We start from the raw sequence: 24,510 nt of genomic DNA, 5'->3' as shown, positions 1-24,510 counted from the left end.
GCTCTCTCCTCCCTTAAACTGTGGTGTGAGTGGTTCTAAATGGAGTGGCACAGCTTATTTGGTCATCTTGCATTTTGTCTTTGAAGTATTTGAGGATCTAATTCAAGCTTCTCACAGATGCTCAGCACTTCCACTGCTAACCCTGCACAGCACTAACACACAGTAAAGTAACATAACACATAAAAATGCATAGAATGACATGATTGTATTTTAAAACACATTTTGGTTCCTCGTCTGTAATTTTGTAGTATTTTGTGTAATGTGTCTCAAATTTTAAATAGGGTACAATGGGGCTAAAGGTGAAACAGAGTAAAGGGTGCATTTGATTATATATTGCTTCTACACCTCTATATCGCACAGCTCTCCACAGCACATTCCTGAGCCACTTTCAGCGGTTCACTGTGCACCTACAAGTTTGGCTGATCCTTGATGTGATCCCAAACAGCATTGGAAAGTCAATTCTTCATATATATATATATTATATGTTAATCATCAAATTTACCAAATATATTTTGAGATTGGGAGAATTATAATGTATAATAATTTATTTTATTATGTAAATATTTTTGCATTGAAATTTGCATGGATTTTTGTTTGTATATGCTGTCAATTATAGTTCTTAAAAAGAAAAATGTACATTTGAATCTAACCATGTCATATCAACAAATGGAAAAGTCATCCAACTTTTTTTCATATAAATTATTGTGCACCGAAAAAAATAAGGGGGCTGTTTACCCTAAATACCATATTTAAAAAAAAATGCTTCAGTTATTGAAAAATGCATTTCTTCAACTTGAACTGAAAATTATTAACAAGACCTTTGACTGAATTAAGTTACAGATTTTATCTCAATTAAACAACTCTCAAAATAAAGTGCTCTGTGATTCAAATTAAATTAGTATTAAATGTATAGTTAACCCAAAAATGAAGATTTGATGTTTATCTTCTTACCCCCAGGGCATCCAAGATATAGGTGACTTTGTTTCTTCAGCAGAACACAGACAAATATTTTGAACTCAAACTGTTGCAGTTTATCACTCTTATAATGTAAGTGGATAGGAATAATGACTAAAACATACAAAAAAAAAAAAAAAAACCTTACACAAACTAAACCAAATTAAACCCTGTTGCTGGTGACTATATATTGATGTGTAAAGACATAAAATTATTGGTCTGTGCAAGAAACTGAACAGTATTTATATTTTTTTTACCTCTGATCGAAGACTTATGAGTGCATTACCTTCACCATATCTCTCAAGTGGACCGTTGACACTTCTAATTGAGATTGTAGATAGAGTGTCAATGGTCCATCTGAGAGATAGTTGGTTGTAATGCACTTATAAGTCTGCAATCTGCCATAAAGCAACATGAAGTTTGAGTTTGAGTTAACAATCTTGGTTTGTGTTCTGCTGAAGAAACAAAGTCACCTACATCTTGGATGTTCTAGGGGTTAGCAAATAAACATCAAATTTTCCTTTTCGGGTGAACTATCCCTTTAACATCTTCCCACTGCTGAGGAAACAGAGGCTGCATCTGAAGTGGCATTAGATGCATTTACGCAGACATTTTGCTGAGGTGCCATAAATCCATTTATACTGCAAAATATCAAATGCAATTTGCATATGCAAAAAAAAAAAAAAAAGTAATTTTGTAATATTAATGTTTTGCATATTTTTTAAATCTACAAGTAATTGTTGAAAAAAATGCAACGATACTTTTAATTATGACTAAACAACCAGTAGGTGGCAGCAAATGTCTGTTTTAATGAGTGAGTCATTTATTAATTCATTCATTCAATCATTCAACCGATTCAAGCGGCTGATTCATTCAGAAATGAGGCAAGTGACTGTCCTTATGAATGGGTCTCTGAATCACTGACTCACTCGATTCTTTCAAAAATGTGGATTCATTTAGTAACAATTCATTTAGACACACAACAGTTCTGCTGTGGCTTTGATCGGAACTATTTTCGTCAGCGAAATTTAGCAAAAACGGTCAATATTTTGTCTATAATCTGAGTCATTTTATTTTTACTTCTTGTTTTCTCAAATACTGTACTATTGTATAAAATCAGTGTCATACTAAAATCGTGTTGATATTCGTGGAAACATCATGGCCGTAAAATTTTGCTTACATCATATTTTCACATATATCACTTTTTATGTTCTACCGCATTATGCAGATTTCTGTGAGTTACATTGTGTGTGCTGTCTCTCTCACACACTCACTCACTCAGGCTGTGCATGCCTCATCTGGCACAACATAAATACATAATCAGATGCCGTTTGCACTGAATCCAATTAAGATTATAATTATTATCATGCGAAACGACATGTTTAAAACTGCGAAAATCGGCTTACATGAAAAAACGGCTTATTCCAATCACATAATGTCTATATTTGGAATTATTATAATTTATTTTTATTTTTTTCAGTTTTTCGACACACAGTGTTCGGTTTATAATGCAAGGGTGTCCAAACCTGTTCCAGGAGGGCCACTGTCCTGCAGAGTTTAGCTCCAGCCCTTATGAATCAAACAAACCTGAACCAGCTAATCAAAGTCTTCAGACTCAATAGAAACTTCCAGGCAATTGTGTTGAACTCTGTGGGACGTTGGGACTCCGTTGGCCCTCCAGGAGCATGACTGGACAACCCTGCTACAATCTGATTATAACCAATGTGATTGGCTTATGAGGCACACATGATGCAGGTTGACCCTTATATTTATTTCCAATGGAGTCATAGAGGTTGACATCTCTGAATATAAGAAGTTGTGTGTTGTGCTTAATCTAACAGTCAGCAGCACTGTAAAACCCTGTCAGAGAAATGGCTTGGAGTATTTAAAGCATTGCTTGTGCAGCCATCAGAATTTAGCTTGGATCATATTCACCGCCTTCGACAATCAGTTCCAATGTTCATTTATGCTGAATCCACATGTTATTTGTGAGATGTGGACAGATTAAAGGACTTTTTTGGGGTCAATTGCAGATTCTTTACAGCATGTAAACAGCTCCCAGGTGAGTCGCCTAATAATTTAATGAGTAATTTAATAATTTGTTGCAGTATACAGAGGACACATTAAACAGCTATATGCCGTGAACTAGTTTTGTTTGTTTTGGTGTGTAGTTGTTAGCAAAACATCTGAAACCACTTATAAGTGTTTTTAAATAGTATAAGAGCTGGAAAGAATGATCTCTAGAAAAATCTCTAAGCTGAAGTAGCTGAATGAAAAATGCTGAATAATATCAGTCCACAAAGTCTGACTTGTAATGCAGTCTGGAATGATGAATCACACATAATTTGTTTCATTCTGGTTTCTCACAAGGTTTTTCTTCTCTATTTCTGTCATCTGATGGAGTCTTGGCTTCCTTGCCACTGTAGCCTTTGGCTGACTTATTTGGGGTTTAAAAGATAAGGGTTGAATATTCAGTAATATTATCGATCTGCTTGCCCTGACACTATTGAATGAGAACAAAATGTGGACTGAATTGAGCTGGATAACGTTACTTTTGTTTTCTGCAGTTTCATTTTATAACTTACGAACTTTGCAACATTGACACTTATTGGACAGAACTGAATCAACAGCTAACTAACTTGAGCTGAATGACACTGTTACTTATCGATTTGCTTTACAGCTGAAATTGAAGTCATTTCATAATTGATGATTTTGAATTATTAACTATAAAGTTCCAAACATAGATTGAGGAGTCTAATCAATCCGTCCTATCAGTCTTCAGTGTGTGTGTGTATATAAGCAGCAGCCACTGAGCCAATTCTGCCAGCATCCCTCCTCCTCCTGGAGAGGGGGGTTAACTCAGGATCGAGACTTCTTTGAGGACAGCAAGCCTAGTTCATTTTCCATTAGCCATTGAGAGGAGAACTAGTGAAAGACTTCTTTTTTTCTCTCTCGTTTATTACTGTGAATCTGCTTTGAATGTGTATTGTATAAAGTATACAGTGGGGATCGAAAGTTTGGTCACCCTTTGCAGAATCTGTGAAAATGCGAGTAATTTTCAAAAAATAAGAGAGATCATACTAAATGCATGTTATATTTTATTTAGTACTGTCCTGAGTAAGATATTGTACATAAAAAATATTAACATTTAGTCCACAAGACAAAAAAAAACTTTTGAACATGATGAAGATGGCCAAATTTGTCTTATTTTGTTGAAATATAATTTTTTCCATTTAGTTCTGCCCTTCGTAAGCAACAGAAGATACTTGTATGTTTCCCGGTACACAAATTAAGTACAATTTACCTTGATCTTCAAATTCCAAAAGTTTTCACCCCCAGCTCTTAATGCATCTTGTTTCCTTCTGGAGCATCAGTGAATGTATGAATCTTTTTAAATAGTTGTGTTTGAGTCCCTCAAATGTCCTCAGTCTGAAAAGATGTATCTCAAAATCATACAGTCACTGCTGAAAAGGGTTCAAATATGTAAAGATGCTGGAAAACTGAAGAATCTGCAGGAGCTTAAAGATTTCTCTGAAGAACGCTGCTCAGTTTAACTGTTCAGAACAAACTCATGCACAACCATCACAAAACAGAAAGACAGTCGTGGATCATCAGGTGATCACACACAGTACTAAGAACCAAGGGTTCCCAAACTTTTGAGGGAGTTATATTAATAATTTCAGCAATTTATTTTTTGTCTTGTGGACTAAATGTTAATATCTTTTATGTTCAATATCTTACTCAGGACAGTACTAAATAAAAAATAACATGCATTTAGTATGATCTCTCTTATTTTTTGAAAATTACTCATATTTTCACAGATTCTGCAAGGGGTGCCCAAACTTTTGAGCCCCACTGTATATAACCAGATGTGACTTCTACAGTATAGCATATTACTCGCTCACAGGTGTCTGGTACACAGATTTAATAACTGAATTATTCAGGAATTTGTTACACAATAAAAGCATACACAATAAAATACTGGATCCTGCTGATGTTGAATGATTTTGAGAAAGGTTGTGTAGATGAATTTGAAGCAAAACATCTGAAATCACTTATTGCACCTTTAAGAGGTTATTAAATGTTTTTTAAAATAGAATAAGAGCAGGAAATCATTTGAAAATACTGCGCATACCTGTAAAGCACAATGCGGTACCTTCATGAAACCCTGTGCTTAAGCACAGCTTAGTTCTCACCGTGGACTTGAAAAATGATAAAAAAGTGGATGTGGTAAGCTGTGGAGGCGAAGAGGGGAGACACACAAATCAACGGATTCTGACTCACAATGCTCAAAGCAGCATATCCAGCCTGAAATAAGCCATTGCATGCATAAAGATGAACAAATACATTACATATGGAAAATTGTATTGTACAAATGTGGTTTTGTAAGCTCACAGTACACTCCAAAAATATACACAAATTCTGTGATACATATTTTATAGGTACTATATGTAAGAATCAAAACAGCTTGTAATGATAGCGGTGGCTGTTAACTGCAGCCAGCTACCAATTGCTTGTGCATGCACTTTCCATAGAGATGTGAGTAAGCATCGGCCAAAACAGTGAAATAACATGTAAGAGACTGAATTAGATGAGCAGCCTAATTAAAATGATACTCTTATGATTGTTTTACTAGATTCCAGTAATCAAATGCCCTGGGGACCTAAAATTGCTCACATTTGCGTCTTTGTATTGGAGTTTGTATTGGAGGTATTGTGTTGGAGTTTGTATTGGAGGTATTGTGTTGGAGTTTGTATTGGAGGTTTTGTGTTGTGGTGGGAGCTGTTTGTTTGATTACGTGAGTGGGCTCCATCTCTAAGCTCGTGAGTGGGCTCCATCTCTAAGCTCGTGAGTGGGCTCCATCTCTAAGCTCGACGGAACCTACGCTCACTCTCTCCATCTCGCCTATCTGCTGTGGTTTCATCCTCTCTTCCACCACTCTCTCAGTTTTCTGCTCTGGACACGAACAGTGCTACGGACACTCTTTGCTCCACTTTAACATCTTGCTTGGACAACTTTTGCCCACGGTTGTCTAGACCAGCACGCACTGCACCATCTGCCCCCTGGCTGTCCGAGGTTCTCCGTGAACATCGCTCTACACTCAGGGCTGCAGAGAGGAAATGGCAGAAATCAAAAAACTCTACGTACCTCAGTGTGTATCGATCTCTCCTCTCTTCCTTCTCTGCAAATGTCTTCACAGCTAAAACATCCTACTACCACAACAAAATTAACAGCTGCTGTGACGTTCGGACACTCTTCAAGACTTTCTCAATCCGCCGCCTCCACCTCCTCCATCGACTCTTACAGCGAACGACTTTGCAGCTTTCTTCACAAATAAGACAAGATCCATCAGTGACCAATTCTCCACACCGCAGACTGAGGACAACTTCACAATGACTGATGCACACTCTTTATCCTCCTTCACCCCACTCTCAGAGATGGACGTCTCCAAAATTCTCCTGTCCAATCATCCTACTACTTGTCCACTTGATCCTATCCCCACTCACCTCCTTCAAGCGATCTCTTCTTCAGTCATACCTTCACTTACTCACATTATCAACTCCTCTCTTCACTCTGGAACATTTCCCTTGAAATTCAAGCAGGCTCGGGTAAGCCCACTGCTCAAGAAACCATCTCTAAATCCAGCGCTTCTTCCATTCATTGCAAAGACACTTGAGCGAGCTGTGTTCAACCAGCTTTCTATGTTCCTTGGACAGAACAACCTCCTGGACAGCAACCAATCTGGCTTCAAAAGTGGCCACTCAACTGAGACTGCTCTGCTCTCGGTTACTGAAGCCCTGCGACTAGCAAGAGCAGCTTCAAAATCCTCGGTACTCATCTTACTGGACCTGTCTGCTGCTTTTGACACTGTTAATCACCAGATTCTCCTGTCCACCCTCAGAACGATGGGCATCTCTGGAACTGCTCTCCTGTGGGTTAAGTCCTACCTCTCTGACAGATCCTTCAGTGTGTCTTGGAGGGGTAATGTTTCAAAGTCACACCACCTTGCTACTGGGGTTCCTCAAGGCTCAGTTCTTGGACCACTTCTCTTCTCCATCTACATGACATCTTTAGGATCTGTCATTCAGAAGCATGGCATTTCTTATTACTGCTATGCTGATGACACCCAACTCTACTTCTCATTCCAGCCTGATGACCCGACGGTAGCTGCTCGCATTTCAGCCTGTCTGAGTGACATTTCTAGCTGGATGAATGACCATCACCTTCAGCTTAACCTTACAAAGACTGAACTCCTGGTGATTCCAGCTAACCCATTGATTCATCACAACTTCTCTATACAGCTGGGCTCGTCAACCATAACTCCTTCGAGGACAGCCAGAAACCTAGGAGTTGTGATGGATCATCAATTAAGCTTCACTGACCACATTGCTAAAACAACCCGGTCCTGCAGGTTTGCCATATACAACATTAGGAAGATTAGACCCTTCCTGTCAGAGCAAGCAACCCAACTTCTTGTCCAAGCTCTTGTTCTCTCCAGACTGGACTATTGTAATGCCCTCCTGGCGGGCCTCCCTGCATGTACTGTCAAGCCTCTGCAAATGATCCAGAATGCAGCAGCGATCTTCAATGAGCCAAAAAAAGCTCATGTTACTCCTCTCCTCATCAGGTTACACTGGCTACCAGTAGCCACTCGCATCAAATTCAAGGTACTGATGCTTGCCTACAAGACGACCACTGGCACGGCACCAACTTACCTAAACTCACTGGTTAAATCCTATGTGCCCTCCAGAAGTTTGCGCTCTGCAAGTGAACGACGCCTTGTGGTGCCATCCCAAAGAAATTCAAAATCTCTCTCACGGACCTTTTCCTGGACTGTGCCCAGCTGGTGGAATGACCTCCCAATCTCAATTCGTACAGCTGAGTCTTTACTCATTTTCAAGAAACATCTAAAGGCTCATCTTTTTCGCCTGCACTTAACCAACTAACACCAGCACTTTTCCTTTTCTTGTCTTTTTCATTTAATTTAAAAAAAAAAAAAACCTACCTGGCTATGCGTTCTGTACTAGACTAACTGAGACTTGTCATGGCACTTGTATACTGTTGTTGTTCTCTTGTTGACCTGACTGCTTCTATTGTTCTCATTTGTAAGTCGCTTTGGATAAAAGCGTCTGCTAAATGATTAAATGTAAATGTTAAATGTAAGCTCAAGTACGATAGTGTTTCACATAGTTGTCCCGGTAGAGAGAAGAAGAAAGGCACTAAGGCAAGGCTCTTTGGAGTGAGCATAAATGCATAAACGCCTTTAAATTTTGTGTTTACTGTTGTCCTTTTGCAATGACACACTGTTTCCACAACCTGTATTGTCAAAAGCACTATACAAATAAATGTGATTTGCCATAAAAATCAGTCAACAGGCAGCCTAGGTGCATTAATATTTTACATGGAAAAGTCTTATTCTGTGTTGTTTGTACCTATACGCAGGGTCATCAGTTATATCAAGGAGCTCTAAACATTGGTTACACTCATGGTATGGATAGATTTCTGTAGAAGAGATTTTATGCCATGCCAAAGCTTTCACAAAGCAAAAGAAAAAAAACACTCTTGTGATCCATGAATGGATCTTTCTTTTGCTGTATTGATGAGACATCAATGTATTCTTAGGTGTGAGAAAACATCACGTTTTCGTAATGTTGACACAATAAAGGTTTTAATTCTGAATTAATAAATATTGCATTAAAGCTCAAAAAGAAACCAGTTTGCTCCTACAGTTAAAACTAAAAGATGCTATCACTGTCTTCAGTGCAAACATCTCTGAGAAAGTGTTACATGTCTAATGAAGCACTGATTGTGAGCTTTGATCGTAATGTTTGTGTATGCGGGTGGTCGCTGACTGCTCTCAGACGTCAAAACTACAAAGCGCAGTTGTTTTTGTTTGTTTGACATTCCAAGTTTCTCTTGCTGCTTCCATCAGAGCGCTGGATAAGATCACAGGTCCACCCAGAGGTTGTCACGCTTCTGCTGGCACGCCAGACCACTGCATTTGTTTGTCTGAATGGAGGACATGCAGTTACAAAAGCAGAAACATACACATAAACAAGAACATTATTTATTAAATTATTATATTTAGTGTATTATTTCATATTCATCCCTTTCAGTGGTAAAGTTGTCACTGTTCCTATTTCTGCTAATGACATATTTGTTTTATAATTGTATAAAAGTACTTCACGTAATAAGTGTTTTTTTTAATGTATTTGTTGCATTAGCTATATCAGTCATGAGTGCACAATTTCTCCCATCACATGTGGATGTTCAGATAATATCCGTGCGTGTGTGTATTAGTGTTGGTGTGTATCAGCTGCTAGGAGGCAGGAGGGAGTGTGTTCTAATCAGACAATAGCGCTCTCTGCTGTTCATTGCTGAAAACAAAGATTCTCCATCTTTAATCTAGATGAGGGTTTGGTATTTTAATATATTAAGAATAATTGAAATATTTTTAAGTCATTCTGGTTCTCTTTTGAAGTCTACTGAGTCCCTCTGGTGAGGTTTCTGGTATAATTCTTGTTTTGTATTTGGAAGAGGACATTTGTGCAATCATTATAAGAAAAATATTGTACTTTTTTTTTTTTTCTTTAAGTGAATTATTCAAGAAACAGTCCACCCCTGTGTGCACCCCTTTTCATCGCTGTATTTTTAACTGTATGTTTAGTAAACCCTGACAGTAGTCTGTCCACAGACCCCCAGGGGGCGCTAGGCTGTCTGAGTAAAATTAGATTGAAGATTTAAGAAAATATTATTGTGATAATGTTAAATTCAAGTTTGTTTGTATAGCACTTTTTACGATACAAATCACTGCAAAGCAACTTTACAGAAAATTAAGTTTCTACCATGATTAGTAGTAGCTTATAAGTGGTGTCTGTCAGTTTATGTGCATATGACATGATTTTTCAAAATAAAAAATAGAAGACGTAATCAACCTTTACGGTAAACACTATTAACACTATTATTACTATTATGTTATTGTCTATATATTTTGGATACTAGCATGTAGTGCTCTCACAAAATATAAATGTGTCCTTATACATGAAAAAATATCTCTGCTTTTAGGAAAAGGATTCCTTGCTTTATGTTTCTTTGAAAAAGTTCTGCTGTCTGAATGAGTTTTCATCAGTGGTGTTGTGTGTGCTTAAATATACAGGAATATGATTTCCGTCTCACTGACAGTGTGTCTGATAAAACCTTCAATGCTTTCATAACAGTTTACAACACCAACATCTTGACAAACTTTATCTTCAGTATCTAGCTTATTTGAGGTCCTTAACATCAAAATGTTGAGCATGTAAATGTAACCATGGACAAATGACAAACTTATTTAACCAAACATCAGTAATAAGAGACAGAAAAAAAAGCATGTGGAAGTAGTACGAAATGATTACCACATGGGGGCAGCACGGTAAAAGTAATTCACTTGACCCTCTTAACTGTTTTATTTGATTTGATTTTATTATTATTTATTTTTTAGATTTCAATGTGTGAACCTCTTATTTTGTACAAATTGTAAGGCTGACAAAAATCAGTCTTAAAGAAGACTGACTATATAACTGGTATATGTCTAAATATAGTAACAGCAGTACTCTGATAAGATGTTTCCCTGCAAACACTTTAACACGCCATAATGTACAAGATATGAATATGTAATCTAAGGGACCTAAACATTTATGCATCTAAATAAAAGTTGTACAAAACAATGTGTTTCTGGAAGAGACCACTATAGTAAATGCTTCTATTTGCCTTGTTAATTTAATACATTTCTACTCTTTCTGTCTTTTATTATGCACACATACTCTTGTGTTGTAGGCTGACAGCGGATGTTGTGTGTGAATATGTGAGATGAGATGAGGGCTCGGGGACGTGGCTGTGTGTACATGGAGTGGCAGTATTTGCCAGTATAAACTCTTTTTCCCAAGTCTCCTGTTCATGAAGACGCAGTAGCCTACTTCTCACATATGGAGCACATTCCTTCACTCCAGGCAAACACAGTCCACTTCCTGTTTTAGTACTTTTACTAACAACTCGCCAATCTACACACTCCAGTGGTTCTAATTTTCAGTTTATCATGTTTAAATCTGAGATGTGCGTATGGCTTAGGCTGAGTGCTGACCAGCGGTCAGTGTGATGCTCAAGCCTGCCATCTGGCCAGCTGTGTGGGTATGTTTTTGTTTGAGAGATGTGGGCTGTGGAAAAAGTTTTGCAATCATGAGTTGTGCGTCTGATTGATGTAAAGCACATGGGCTGGGTTAGGTCCGATAGAGGATAAGAAATAAAGATGAGATAGAAATAATATAAAGGATGTACAACGCTATTAGTGCTGTAGGTAGGGTCTAAATGAACAAACATTGTCAGTACAGACTTTTTACTGTTCTTTTCAACTTTCTATTCATCAAAGAATCCTGAATTACAGTAAGCAGCAGAACTGTTTTCCACATTGATAGTAAAAGCCTTCTTCTTGAGCATTAAATCAGTGTATGTGAATGACTTTGAAAGAGACAGGAACAGTGGCTGCTGAAATTTAAGCTTTATATCACAGGGATAATTTATATTTTAAAACTTTTTCAAATAGAGAACAGTAAAACACATAAAATTGTTCAGTATATTAATATATTTCATAGTGATTTATTAAATGCAGCCTTGGTGAGCATATATGATCTTAAAACATTTAAACATTATCCTAAGATCCATTTGCACATGCATTTCTTAGTCTTAGGTTAATATTAGTTTAATGTTTATACATTTGATTTAAACTATGTTTATTCTAATGTCATGTTATTATAAATGTGGTGATTTGATCTAATATCTGTTGATCTATTATTTGGTGCATGTTGCTATTAAGTAATACTGTGGCATGCCTGACGTTATTCCAATTTCATTTATTGATTGATTGCTCACCAATTCTGCATTTATTGTAAATTATTATAACAAATATGAATATATTGAAATATGTTTGTGTTCTACTTTTCCGTATTTTAATAATTGTATTACATAGTGATAAAAAACTTTAAAAAAAATTATTCTGTTGTGTTCTTAAGTGTTTGATGTTTAGAGAACACAGGGAGGTATTTCCTCAGTCTGAAGCGCTGTCCTGGCGTTACCTACAGCCCTGCTCCGATGCGGTGAAGAGATGGTTGAGGAACATCAAGAACAGCAGTAAAATCCTGCTGCTCGTCACCCGCTCACACTCGTGTGCCAGCACATACTCGGGTGAGTTTTACAGCCTCCACAAATACACCATGCACAGGAAGAAAATGAATAATAAAATACTGAAATGAGAAAAAAAAATGATGTATTATTAAATCAAGACTACCAGAGATAGTAAAAAATATAAAATGATCAAACCTTTAGAATTTGAACACGGTGAATACGATCCAGTGTTTTGTTTGAATGCTTTATTACAAGGCTCAGGAAGAAACTCATATGTACTGTATAGTGAGGAGAACAGAGTGGGAAATGACTTTATATTTAGCATAGGATTCTGGACATTGCAGAGAATTTTGGCATTCAAATATCTCCCTACAAATAATTTCTCTCTTTTGCAGAATGGGCTTTGAGGAGGACTTTGAGGAGCCTGGATTGTTCTCTGTGGTAGAGAGCAGAGAGCTCACAGACGTTTGCTCACAGATGCTGCGTGGACACTGCAGGAAGATCTTCTCTATTTATTGTCTTTGTATTATTATTCAGTCAGTTTCAGATTTCAAATTCACATTTCTGTTAAACTCCAAGAAGCAAAAACATAACTGAACATCAAATGAAATAATTTTTTTTATTTTTTTTTTTATGGCGCTAGTTCTAAATTAGAAGCAGATGCTGATTCCTAACCCACGTCATAACATGCTTTTCATAAAGTATTATACCTTGTATTTCTGGTACACAGTTTAATTCTCAGGGTATTATTTTTTAATGTTTTGTTTTGAGCTAGATCACAGTTCAAGATGATGTTCAGACGTTTTGGGGTTATTTCAGCAATGGTATTTCATGCCATTACAATTGTTTGAAATTCCATTTGTTGCTCAGGACTAATTATACCTAAACTGGAGGCTAAATGGCTGAAAATCCCAACCAAAATCATTTTGGACACAGACTTTTCACTACATGCAAAACATAAACTGAAGAAAAGGTTTTGGGATTAATTTTGTTTGCAAGTTATTTTGTGAATTCTCCAATAGCATTCCAGCATTTCACATTTATAACTCTTTATGGGTAATAGAGATTGCGTAATAGTTTTTTCAGTTGGTTATTTTTAGATTGACTTCATTTATTTATATATTTTTTTACCTCTGGCAAAGAATTTTGTGTGGGTTTAGTCTGAAAAATGTAATATTGTAAAACCATACATGCTGTAAAAAGTCAAGTGCATTAAGTATTACTGTACAGAAGTATTATATACTCATTGTTATGTATAGATGCAGTTTATTCCATCGGTCTCAAAATATAATCCACTTTCTCATCTGGGTCTCAATAGTGAATGATGTTGAAGATAGTGAAGGACTGCCGTCTCTAAAAGCCTGGTTGGTATTCTCAGGGCTTCTGGCCTCATCTTCACGAACTACTGAAGAACATGACCTACAAATCAGAGCCCAAGGTAAGACGGGACTGTTTCCTAGTCTTCCATCTGACTGCAGATACTCCCTGTGTGTAATACAGAGGTATGACAGAAACAGGCTTGTGTGTATGCAGGCTCAGGCGTTATGGTTGCTGTAGCATTTAGAAACCTAATTGAAATCCTTCGAGGTGTTTCGTTCTTCCCATGGGCATTTTGAGAGGAGTTTGCTCAGGTGTTTCAGATGAGATTTTGGGTACAACCCTTTATCCCTACAGAGTGTGTACAGACACACCCGGACAGAAAAGGACACACAAGAGAGCTCCTTGTATAGTTCTTTTTGGGGAACATTCTGTATCAGACCACAATGCATTGCGATTCTCTGAATTGAATCTGAATTTTATATATATTTATATATATATATATATATATATATGTGTGTGTGTGTGTGTGTGTGTGTGTGTGTTGGGATTATTGTGCAACGGAGAACCTGCTTAGTGTCAATGAAACACACACACACACACACACACACACACACACACACACAAGCATTGAATAAGTATTTAAACTGCCATGAAGTTTTATGTTTGAAGTCTTTAAGTATCTGGAAAAACTTTAGACACTAAAAGCACTGCTTGTAATTTGTTTCTTTTTTTCCATTCATTATTTCATATTTTTTTGTATTTTGTGGAGCTATATTTTGTTCAATAATTCAATTTAAATTGAACCAATAATTCTTAACATGCTTTTGTTTTGTTATATTATTAATTTGTAAATATTTAGAATAACTTTTTTTATTGGTGCAGAATGAGAGAGACATGTATATAACACACTTCACAGAGCCTGCTAGTTTCACTTTTCACTTTAAATAAAGTTGTGTCTGCTTGACGTTATAAATAGATGTGGTTTATAATAAATTCCCCTTACATTTTTGCTTGTTTTTTATTTATGATTTAATTTTCATCCAAATGATGCATGTGCTAATGGGACGTATGTCCCCATTTTTCAAAACGCTTATAAATCATTCAGAATTAGTTTTTTGGAGAAAGTAAAAATGCACAAAGTTTCCTGTGAGGGTTAGGGTTAGGGGTAGGGTTGGTGTAGGGCCATAGAATATACAGTTTGTACAGTATAAAAACCATTACATCTATGGGATGAACCCACTTTTCACAAAAACAAACGTGTGTGTGTGTGTGTGTGTGCGCGTGCGTGCACACTGATCTGATTCCATGTGTGTGTCTTATCTGATACAGGTGATGTTCGGAGACAGAATGCGCTTGGACATGTTCTCGGTCCAGTTTTGGAAAATGGGAGACAGTGATGATTGTGGAGAAGATGGAAGGGGAGGGTGTTCCACAAGCTAACGCGACCCCCAGTAACACCCCCACCCCGAGTGAAGGGCAGGTAGAGAAAAAGGGCAAATTTGAGGTGAGATCATTTGGAATGCAGAAGTATGCTAGTAATTCCAATTCAAAACATTTATGTACTATAATTATTTTGATCTTGAATGCTTCTTTTGAGATTTGAAAAACAGCTGCATGTTTCTGCATACAATCAAAAGATCTGAATTTTATAGAGAAACCACTGAGAGGAAATGCAGTCAGCAGGAAAGAAGTAGTGAAGAATTACAAGAAAGATAGTGGGTGTTCTAGTAAAAATGTGTTTATAAAGCAGAAATATTTTTAAGTAATCTGTTACATCAGTCTTAACCCTAGTGTGTCATTTATGGTTTATAATTCAGTTTCTGAGGTGAATGTACTTTAACATTTTCCTTATCTTGACTGGTCTTTGTAAAAATGTAAAAATGTTTGATTAGGAGAAATTAAAAGAAAGAGTACATTAGTAGAATCATGGATTTAAAAAAGAAAAAGTAAAAAACACTCATCTCTACATTTTCAACAAGACCGAATTCATATTTTCTCCATGTAAATGTATAAATATGTGCAATTTAAATCATGCACAATGTCTTAGATTAGGGCACCGACAGATTTTACCCTAATTTCTTTATCTCATTCAGTTTTAGTGACCCTAATGATATTTAGTCACTGCTTATGCAATAATCGTATTCCAGTTAATGAACTATGCTCAATTTTATTATACTGGTATTTCAGAAAACTTGTTGAAAATTAGAGCTTATAAGAGGTTCATTTTTTATGGGAAATTAATAGATTTACATCTCAAACTCGGTTCCTCTTTGCATTTTGTGATTTGTTTATTTCCTTTTCTTCAAAAAGTCACAGAGCCAGTATTATGCAAGTTTTCTTTTTCTGTCAAACTATGGGAATTTCTGATCAAATGCCTTTTTCCACAGATCAGAGAGTTTCACTCTATTGAACTCCTTCTATTCAGTTACATCTTGACAACATGCTGAGAGAAATAGTTTGCTTCAGGTTATAGTTCACATCAAATGGTGACCCAACTCAAAGCATGCAACTTTTTAAACCTTTAATTTAATTTATATTTATTTTCAATCATTTATTGGAAAAAACACTTGGTTTCTGGTTGACATGTTTATTCCTATTGCAAGCTAAGTTATATGTTCTTTTGCCTTATGTGTTTTTGTGTTTTTTTAAAGATGAATACATGTCATGAAACTTGAAACTTCTTTCTGTGTTGGCATCTGCCTATGTTATGATCAATCTGCACCAGAAGAGTAAGAGTTAAATTGGATGTTGTAATAAAAAAGCTACCTACTTTTAAATGTTGTTTATGTGCAAACTTAATTGCCACTGGATGATTATCCACAAAAAAAGAAAAAAAAATGTTAAGTTGAATGGAACCAAACAAATAAACGTTACCAAATTGTTACCACAGTGAATATAGATGTGGTAGCTGCTATGGAACTAAATTTATTATAAACATTCAGTAAAGCAACCAAGTGATTAAGACAAAGTACATAAAAAAAAATAATTGTTCATTAGTGGTTAATATAGAAAAAAATATTGTCAATAGAATGCCACGATTGACCAGTCAAGCCTGTTGATTTTGGTTTTCCAATTATGCACTACTGGATGGCTAGTAGCATTTAGTTTATTTTTTACATATAGCAGTGTTTTTTGTTGTTGTTGTTGTTTTTGTTTTTCCAGAAGAGAACAGACCTTTGACGCATTTTAAAGTTATTAAATGTTTTATCATATAAATCTCAACAAAGTCTCTTTGGCATGCTGAATTATGTAGCGTTAATGTCTGATGCTGTACACATGGGTTTGTCAGATTTGACTGACCTTGTGCTCTTTCTCTCTCTCACTTTCTTTCTGTCTGTCATGTAATCTTTCTCTAGAATCAAGGAATGAAATCTCCTTCAGCTGTATCAAACCAGTGGGGCTCATATTTTGTTGATGTACCATTTTGTGGCTTTGGATACATTTTGAACTGTACATCGTAAATTTCAAAATCCCATAGTTCTGTTCTAAGATTTAATTGAAATGAACCAGGCTTTCAATCATGTCTGAAGCTTTTGGTGCCTGCAGTATGAATTGAACACATCACTGAGGAAACCATTAACAGGGGTTTTCCATTCTCTTTCATTCCGATGCCAAGCCTCAACATGAGAAAATGAGGATCCGATGAGTAAGGGCATCATTTGCAGAGTTTGGTCAATCTTAAATTCTGAACTGACTAATCAAAGAGCTTTTTTGGACTTTACCTTTCTTTTAGTGTGTATTGTGGGTATTTGTGTATGTAATCTGTCTGCAAAGTTACAAATTACAAAGTTGCAAAGCACAAACTATGACTTTGTGCTTTGTAACTTTGCAGATGGATTACACTGTTTTTTAGTGATGTGTTCAGTGCACACAGCGGGAGCCAAAAGTCTGTATAGACATGAAGTTTTTACCATGATGTAGAGATGTCTTTCAGATAATTTCAGAGCATATCTGAAATGTAATAAAAGTAAATGATAAGGTTGCACTTTATTTTGATAGTCCATTTTAGACATTATACTAACTATAAGTTACTTTGTAACTACATGTCAACTGCATGTATACTAACTTTTGAGTAGACTGTTAGGTTAGGTTTAGGGTTAGTGTTAGGGGTAGGTTTAGGGTTAATATATGTTGACAATAAGTTGGCAAAGAAAGATACTAAGCAGACAGTCTACTAATACTCTGTTACTTACTGTTAGTAGAATCTCTAAAGTGCACTATTGAAATAAAGTGTTACCAATAATAGTAATAATATACCAATGTGATCATTCAGAATGTAAATTTTAATATGTTTTATATATAGATTTTTTTTTTTTTTTTTACATTTAACTCTTATTCTAGTAGAACACATGTAAATGAGAATAATAGGAGCCTTCTGAATTTTTCAAGACTTCATTTGGATTTTATATTTTATATAAATCATCGCTAAACTCTTCAAAAACCCTTGAACTCAAAACGTAAAAACGTTTCTAGTGATGTCTATCAGCATTACGGGTCATCACTGTGTGTGAAAATAATGTTTTTCTGCTATGCATTTTTTGTTTCTAAACCATGAAGATATCATAACATAGAAATACGCAACATGAAATTAACATTGTAATGAAAACCATTAGCACTGAACTGAAAGCCTTTAAAAATTTTTGTGATCAAATATCTAGACCAAAACGAAACTCCTTAAAAACTGTTTTCTCATTCTTTGCATCTCTTTATTTTAGCTTTTGCTCTAGTTTACTGACATGATTCAGTTTTGCAATACTGGAAATATTGACCCTTATACAGAATTTTAATGTTTTATATTGTAAATCACTTTGAATAAAAGTGTATTGTTCTAAATGATTAAATAGACTGTTACATTTTAAAGACAAGTTTTGGTTGATTAGATTATCAATATATTTATATAATTTGGTCCACTTCAAAGAATTTATATTTAAGTACGTTTTTCTGAAAAATAAAATAATTATTATTCAGTAATATCAACAGTAATTCATTATTTCTTGGAAGTATACTCTTGTGTAAAATGGTACCTTTTCAATTGGCATAGTAGAGCTGTATGTTGATGTAGTTTTTTTGTTGTTGTTTTCTTCTGTTTTTATAGCAGGAATGTTACATGAATGTTATATGGTTTGTTCATGCAGCTGTTGTACAGTAAATGCTTTCTGAGAGAAGCAGGGACAAATTATATTGAATATTAATGCAATCAAGAAATAGCCATGAGTTCTTTGCTCCTTTTGGGATTGTTTGATGTTTTGAGAGTGTTGTAAACTGCAAGCTATCAGATCTGGGCTGGTTAATTATAGAATAATGATATTTGTTTTACTTTCCATCATTTGATTATGATTTCAAGTACTATGGTTTACTGTTTTCTGCAGACATTTCTGTGACAAATGGGAAAAAGGGACATCATACTTTCAAGCGCCAGTGCAAATGGTAATAGTGTACACCCCCCCCCCCAAAAAAGAAGATTATTTTTTTCATGATTTATTCATCATGTTGTTCCAAACCATTGAGCTGCTGATGGAACATAAAAGCATTGCTGAGAAATATCCACACAGCTCTTTCCATACAACAACAGTTCATGGTGACCACATGTGTCAAGCTCAAAAAAGTACCGAAATAAAAGCAAATGAAACAAGTCTGTATGAATCATGTGCTACATTTCAGGTTTTCTGATGCCACAAGAAGGTGAGTGACGAGTGAGTGACATCCCCTGTAAAGACCTCGTCTCAGAGGAGCACCAGGACAAGACCACAGGAAACAGATGATTCTTCTGCACAATCTGACTTTGCTGCAGTCTGGAATTGAACTACTGGTTTCGTCTGGTCAGAGGAGAACTGACCCCCAACTGAGCCTGGTTTCTCCCAAGGTTTTTTTCTCCATTCTGTCACCTATGAAGTTTCGGTTCCTTGCTGCTGTCGCCTCTGGCTTGCTTAGTTGGGGTCACTTCATCTACTGCGATATCATTGACTTGATTGCAAATTAATGCACAGACACTATTTAAACTGAACAGAGATGACATAACTGAATTCAATGATGAACTGCCTTTAACCTTTTCATTCTGCATTATTGAGACACTGTTTTACAAATGAATGTTTTTCAGTTGCTTTGACGCAATGTATTTTGTTTAAAGCGCTATATAAATAAAGGTGACTTTGACATTCAGCCGTGCTGCAACTTCTACTCTGTGGTCATGCTGCAACTCCTCCTGGGCGCTTCGACACTTCTTTGTTCTAAAAGAGCAATTACTAAAATAGCTCCATGAATGACGTGGCATCGTTTTAAAGATGTCTTTCCACTCGTGCGTTTCTGGATGTGGTCACTTCTTGGCTCCATCTGATGGTCACGATCACTGCATCATCTGGGCCTCGAGCACGCGAAGGCAGTGTTTGTGGACGAGTCATGTTCTCATTGCGGGAACATGACCGTTGCGATCAAGGCTCCTTGTCAAACAAGGAGCAGTCCCCCTCCCCATGCCCAATTCTAGTTCCTCTGCACATATGAGGACTAGTTCGGCTCATGCCAGGGTGATCTGAGGGCCACAGTGAGGGCTTCCCCGCCTAGCAATTTGCATTGTACCCTCTGGTGTACCGTAATGCTGATGCTGAAGTCTCGGACAGGGCGGGGCCCAGCACTTCACCTGGCCCACCAGCAGATGACCTAATGTCAATCACTGCAATGAGGGACGAGCTAGGCTCTGGAGATGAGGATTCGGTTGTGTTGCCTCCTCCTGGGAGAATGGAGATTCCCCTGTCAGATCCAGAGCTGACTGCTATGCTTGCCCGGTCCGCCAATAGTGTCAGGCTGGATGATTGGGTCTTGGGTGTGATGCACGCTGATCGTCAGCACCACCTCCAGTTCCATTCTTTCCGGAAGTGATAGGTCCTGGAGGGGACCTTTTTCTGCCCCGAAACAGATCTAGTGCCTCCTCCATCCTCAGTACCCTCAACAGGAGAGGGGGGGGGCTAAGGGGTATGTGGAGATTCCCCAGTTAAACAGGCTATTGCCATGCAGCTTTTCCTGCAAAGCACTGCTGCCTGGCAAGGTAATCCGCGCTTCCCGTCCAAGTCATGTAAATTCTCGTCCGCTCTGACGGCCAAGGCTTATGGAGCTGCTGGACAGGCTGCCTCTGCCCTGCACACCTGCAGGTCTACCAGGCCAAGGTGCTAAAGCTGTTGCCTGAGGGTAGTTCTGACCTGGGTGTGATGCAGGAACTGCGCACTGCGATGGACCTTGCCTTAAGGGTGACGAAAGTCACAGCGCTGTCCCTGGGTCAGACAATGTCCATTCTGGTGGTCAAGGAATGCCACCTTTGGCTTACCTTGTCTGATATGAGGACTGGCCTCTACTTGGACTCTACAATCTCAAAGGCTGACCTCTTCAATGATTCACACAGGCCATGGTGTAGAGCTGGCACCAGGAAAGTGGCATAGCCTGGAGTCTCAGGAACCTGCTCTTCAGGAGATGGTGAGGACACTGCTCCTTCCCCTGGAGGAGGGCCGGGTGGAGAATATTTTGTTTCCATTTTGTTTTGTACCCAAAAATTCAATAAAAGAGCAGTTTCCTGTTTCTCTGGGTCTCAAGAGGGCCAGGATGGCAGTGCACAGGGCGCAGCCTCAATCAGACCCGACTCCGTGATGCTGTGCCTTCCGGGTCGGGTCCCTATGCTCCACCTCGCTGCCCCACTGCGGGTACATTGCAGGTTTCCCTAGATCCACTTTGATTTCTGGGGGCCTGGCTAGCATTTCCCAGACCGTCTCACTGGCTCACGAGAACCATCAGATTTGTTTTGTGATTCAGTTAGCCCAGCATCCTCCCAAGTTCAGGGGCATCTGGTTCACCTCTGTGCTGGACAAAGATGCTCCCATCTTGCAAACAGAAATCGCTGTGCTGCTGGTGAAGGACGCAATAGAGTCCCTCAAGCCGAAATAAAGTCGGGTTTTACCAGTTTTATGGCCAAGCCCGGACCTGTGGGTACATGTCGCCTCGTGTCTTCTCGTGTCTTCACCGAGGTCGTGGCGACAGCCCTCATTTCATTTAGGGAAGGAGGCGTTCATGTTCTCAACTACCTCGATGACTGGCTCATTTTGGTTACGTATGGCAACCCTTGTTCCCTGAAGTTCCTGACCAGGTCGTTCAATTGCCAAAGTTGCTGTACCACCACTGTACGGCGAGTGGCGGATCGATAGATTTTTTTCCTGGGGTGGCATGAGGTTTCAGGAGGGGGGACATGGACATTATTCATAATTTAAAATGCTACGGTTTTCATTGAATGTGTTTTGTTCTCTACTCTACATTACACTGAGTGGGAGTCAAATCAGAGATGTAGCTGAGTTTTTGGATGGTGAGGGTCTTAATTTGTGAATTGTTGACCCTTTCTCTGTGTAATCACTATCAACAGTCTGTGTAGTCTAAACTTAAATTGTACTGTGTGAAAAAGCAATTCTTGGGGGGTATGCTCCCCAGGAGATAAAAAAAAGACCCCTCAAATGATCTAGTGAGTTTTGAGGAAATATGGACAGATTTAGTCATACAACATAAGCCATCAATAGATTTAGGTTATCTGGATTGAAACACGATTATAATGCAGGATTGTTGCAATGATAACCATGACTGTCTAAACATTTACCTCTGATTCAATAAAGACTCAGTGAAGTACATTTTTAGTCAAACATTAATTTTGGATTTATTACAATATAGCATACAACAATTTAAAATGTACATAAGAATGTCATTCATAATCTCTCTCGCACACATTCTCTCTCTCTCTAAACTGCTGATCACTTTAACTTGCTGATCAATTGAGAGCAAACATCAAAAACTAAATTTTCTGAGGCAAGACCTTAAAATCCACAGGAATTATGGAATTTATTTTATCTATAGTTTGGGCATTTCAGCCCAAGATAAACATTTATGCGTGGTCAACCAGAGAGAAAACGGTCACGTTGTTAATAACAGGTGTCCATGTGAGTCAAACGTGCAGCGTTTGTGCATCACCAGCTTATGACACCGCTTAGATATCTCAGTTTAATGTGGCATGTCCATAATTTTTCAAAATTGGATAGTCATAAATGCTGGGAAAGTGGATGCGTGGCATTTTTGTGACAGTAGTTTAAACACACACAAAGAGCTAGACTAATGTTAGACCCTTATCTGACCTGACAATCATAGAAAAATTTGATGAGACAAAAAAGTATTCCGGATGTAAATAATAATAAGTCTGCTTATGGACTTGGTGTCAAACTTGCCTCTAAACTCACTGCTAACTGCTTATCAACCTCTCTTCTCCGTAGACAGATGTACTGTGCAGTCTGCCTAGGCTGCCCTGCTGCCACTTACTGGTGAAATTTTGCGGGGGTCGCTGCCGTGCTGGTGATGGGTGAAACCATTGTGACTGTGAGAGGGAGGGGATTCTAAATCAGCAATTTCTGTTTGAGAGGAGTTTGGTGCGGGTCTCCTTGGCCTTCAATGTGTAGGCTACGAACATAAAATATACTTTAAAAAATATTATCTGATTTATAAATGGGGTGGCAACAGGGGTAGCAAAACTGTATCCTAGGGATGGTAGCTGCCACCCTTTGCCACCCCATAGATCCGTCTCTGTGTGCGGCCGAGGCACATCGTCTTGGCTCCGAAGCAAAAAAACTGAAGTGTTCTCACTCTCGCCCTCCTTATATACCTGCGCTGTGGGGTGGGGTGTGCGATGCAAATCTTACACGTCAACATTCATTGGCTTCTTAAAGGGGGGGTGGAATGCTATTTCATGCATACTGAGTTTTTTACACTGTTAAAGCGTTGGATTCCCATGCTAAACATGGACAAAGTTTCAAAAATTAAGTTGTACATTTGAAGGAGTATTTCTGTTCCAAAAATACTCCTTCCGGTTTGTCACAAGTTTCGGAAAGTTTTTTTCGAGTATGGCTCTGTGTGACGTTAGATGGAGCGGAATTTCCTTATATGGGTCCTAGGGCACTTCTGCCGGAAGAGCGCGCGCTCCCGTATAGCAGAGCAGAGAGAGGCTGTGCACAGACAATCACTGATCAGAGCGAGAGCGTCGCGAAATGTCACAAAAGGAGTGTTTTTGGTTGCCAGGGCAAGACAACCCTGCACAGATTACCAAAAGAGAAACAGCATTAAGGGACCAGTGGATGGAGTTTATTTTTACAGAGCATCAACGGAGTTGTGCAAGTGTTTTTGTTTGTTCCCTGCATTTCGAAGATGCTTGTTTTACAAACAAGGCCCAGTTTGATGACGGATTTGCGTATCGTTTATTTCTTAAGGATGATGCAATCCCAACGAAAAAGGGTCACGATCGTGTGTTGGAACCGCAGGCGGTGAGTAAAACTGCTTAAAATATCTCTGCCTCCTTGTTAGTGCATCCGCCTCCCATCGGAGACCAGGGTTCGAGCCCCGCTCGGAGCGAGTCATTGCTGCTGTTGCTCTTGTTCAGTTTCAGCCTCGGGATCTGATTCTGGGTCATAAATAAACGGCTGAATCTGACTGTTAGCCATGGTTTATTTTGGATGAAGGTTTTTTCCTCAAGGTAATGTCAGAGCCGTTAAATATGTTTTTCAACGGCTCTGGGTAATGTCACAGCTTCCAAACGCTCTCAACACAAAAGCCTACTGGCGCTCGTGATTCTTTAGCTCCGCCCACACATCACGCCTCCAGTCGGTCGTGTTTTTCCGGGAAAAATCGGTACAGACTATCTTTCTCTTATGAATATAATAAAACTAAAGACTTTTTGGAGTTATGAAGGATGCAGTACTACTCTATAGGTACTCAAGATTAACAGGATATTGAGTGAAAATGAGCATTTCACCCCCCCTTTAACACTAGAATGCGATTCGTCTCTCTAGCGAGATCCCAATTCATCAGTCACTGATGCAACATCTCTGCTCCCTCTGTCAGGGAATGAAGGTTACCATACGTAACCGAGACGATCTAATAAATGATGTGTTTATAATCAGACTGATCTGTTTAACTTGCAGACTTGATGATCTAGTTACAGCATCTCTCGAGATGGGGAAGTTCTCTCACAAAACTATTGTAAGACTTGAAATACTGCAAATAAATTCTATGTAT

At 38.1% G+C, this 24,510-nt stretch overlaps 1 pseudogene; it reads left to right on the top strand.

Annotated features, from left to right (window-relative positions):
• The window catches only part of LOC127938177 (5'-nucleotidase domain-containing protein 1-like), a 54,809-nt pseudogene extending 33,452 nt beyond the window's left edge, over positions 1-21,357 (top strand).
• The last annotated feature ends 3,153 nt before the right edge of the window (positions 21,358-24,510 follow it).

Source organism: Carassius gibelio, chromosome A20, assembly GCF_023724105.1.
Source record: "Carassius gibelio isolate Cgi1373 ecotype wild population from Czech Republic chromosome A20, carGib1.2-hapl.c, whole genome shotgun sequence".
NCBI lineage: Eukaryota > Metazoa > Chordata > Actinopteri > Cypriniformes > Cyprinidae > Carassius > Carassius gibelio.
This window is presented reverse-complemented; position numbering and strand designations above follow the sequence as displayed.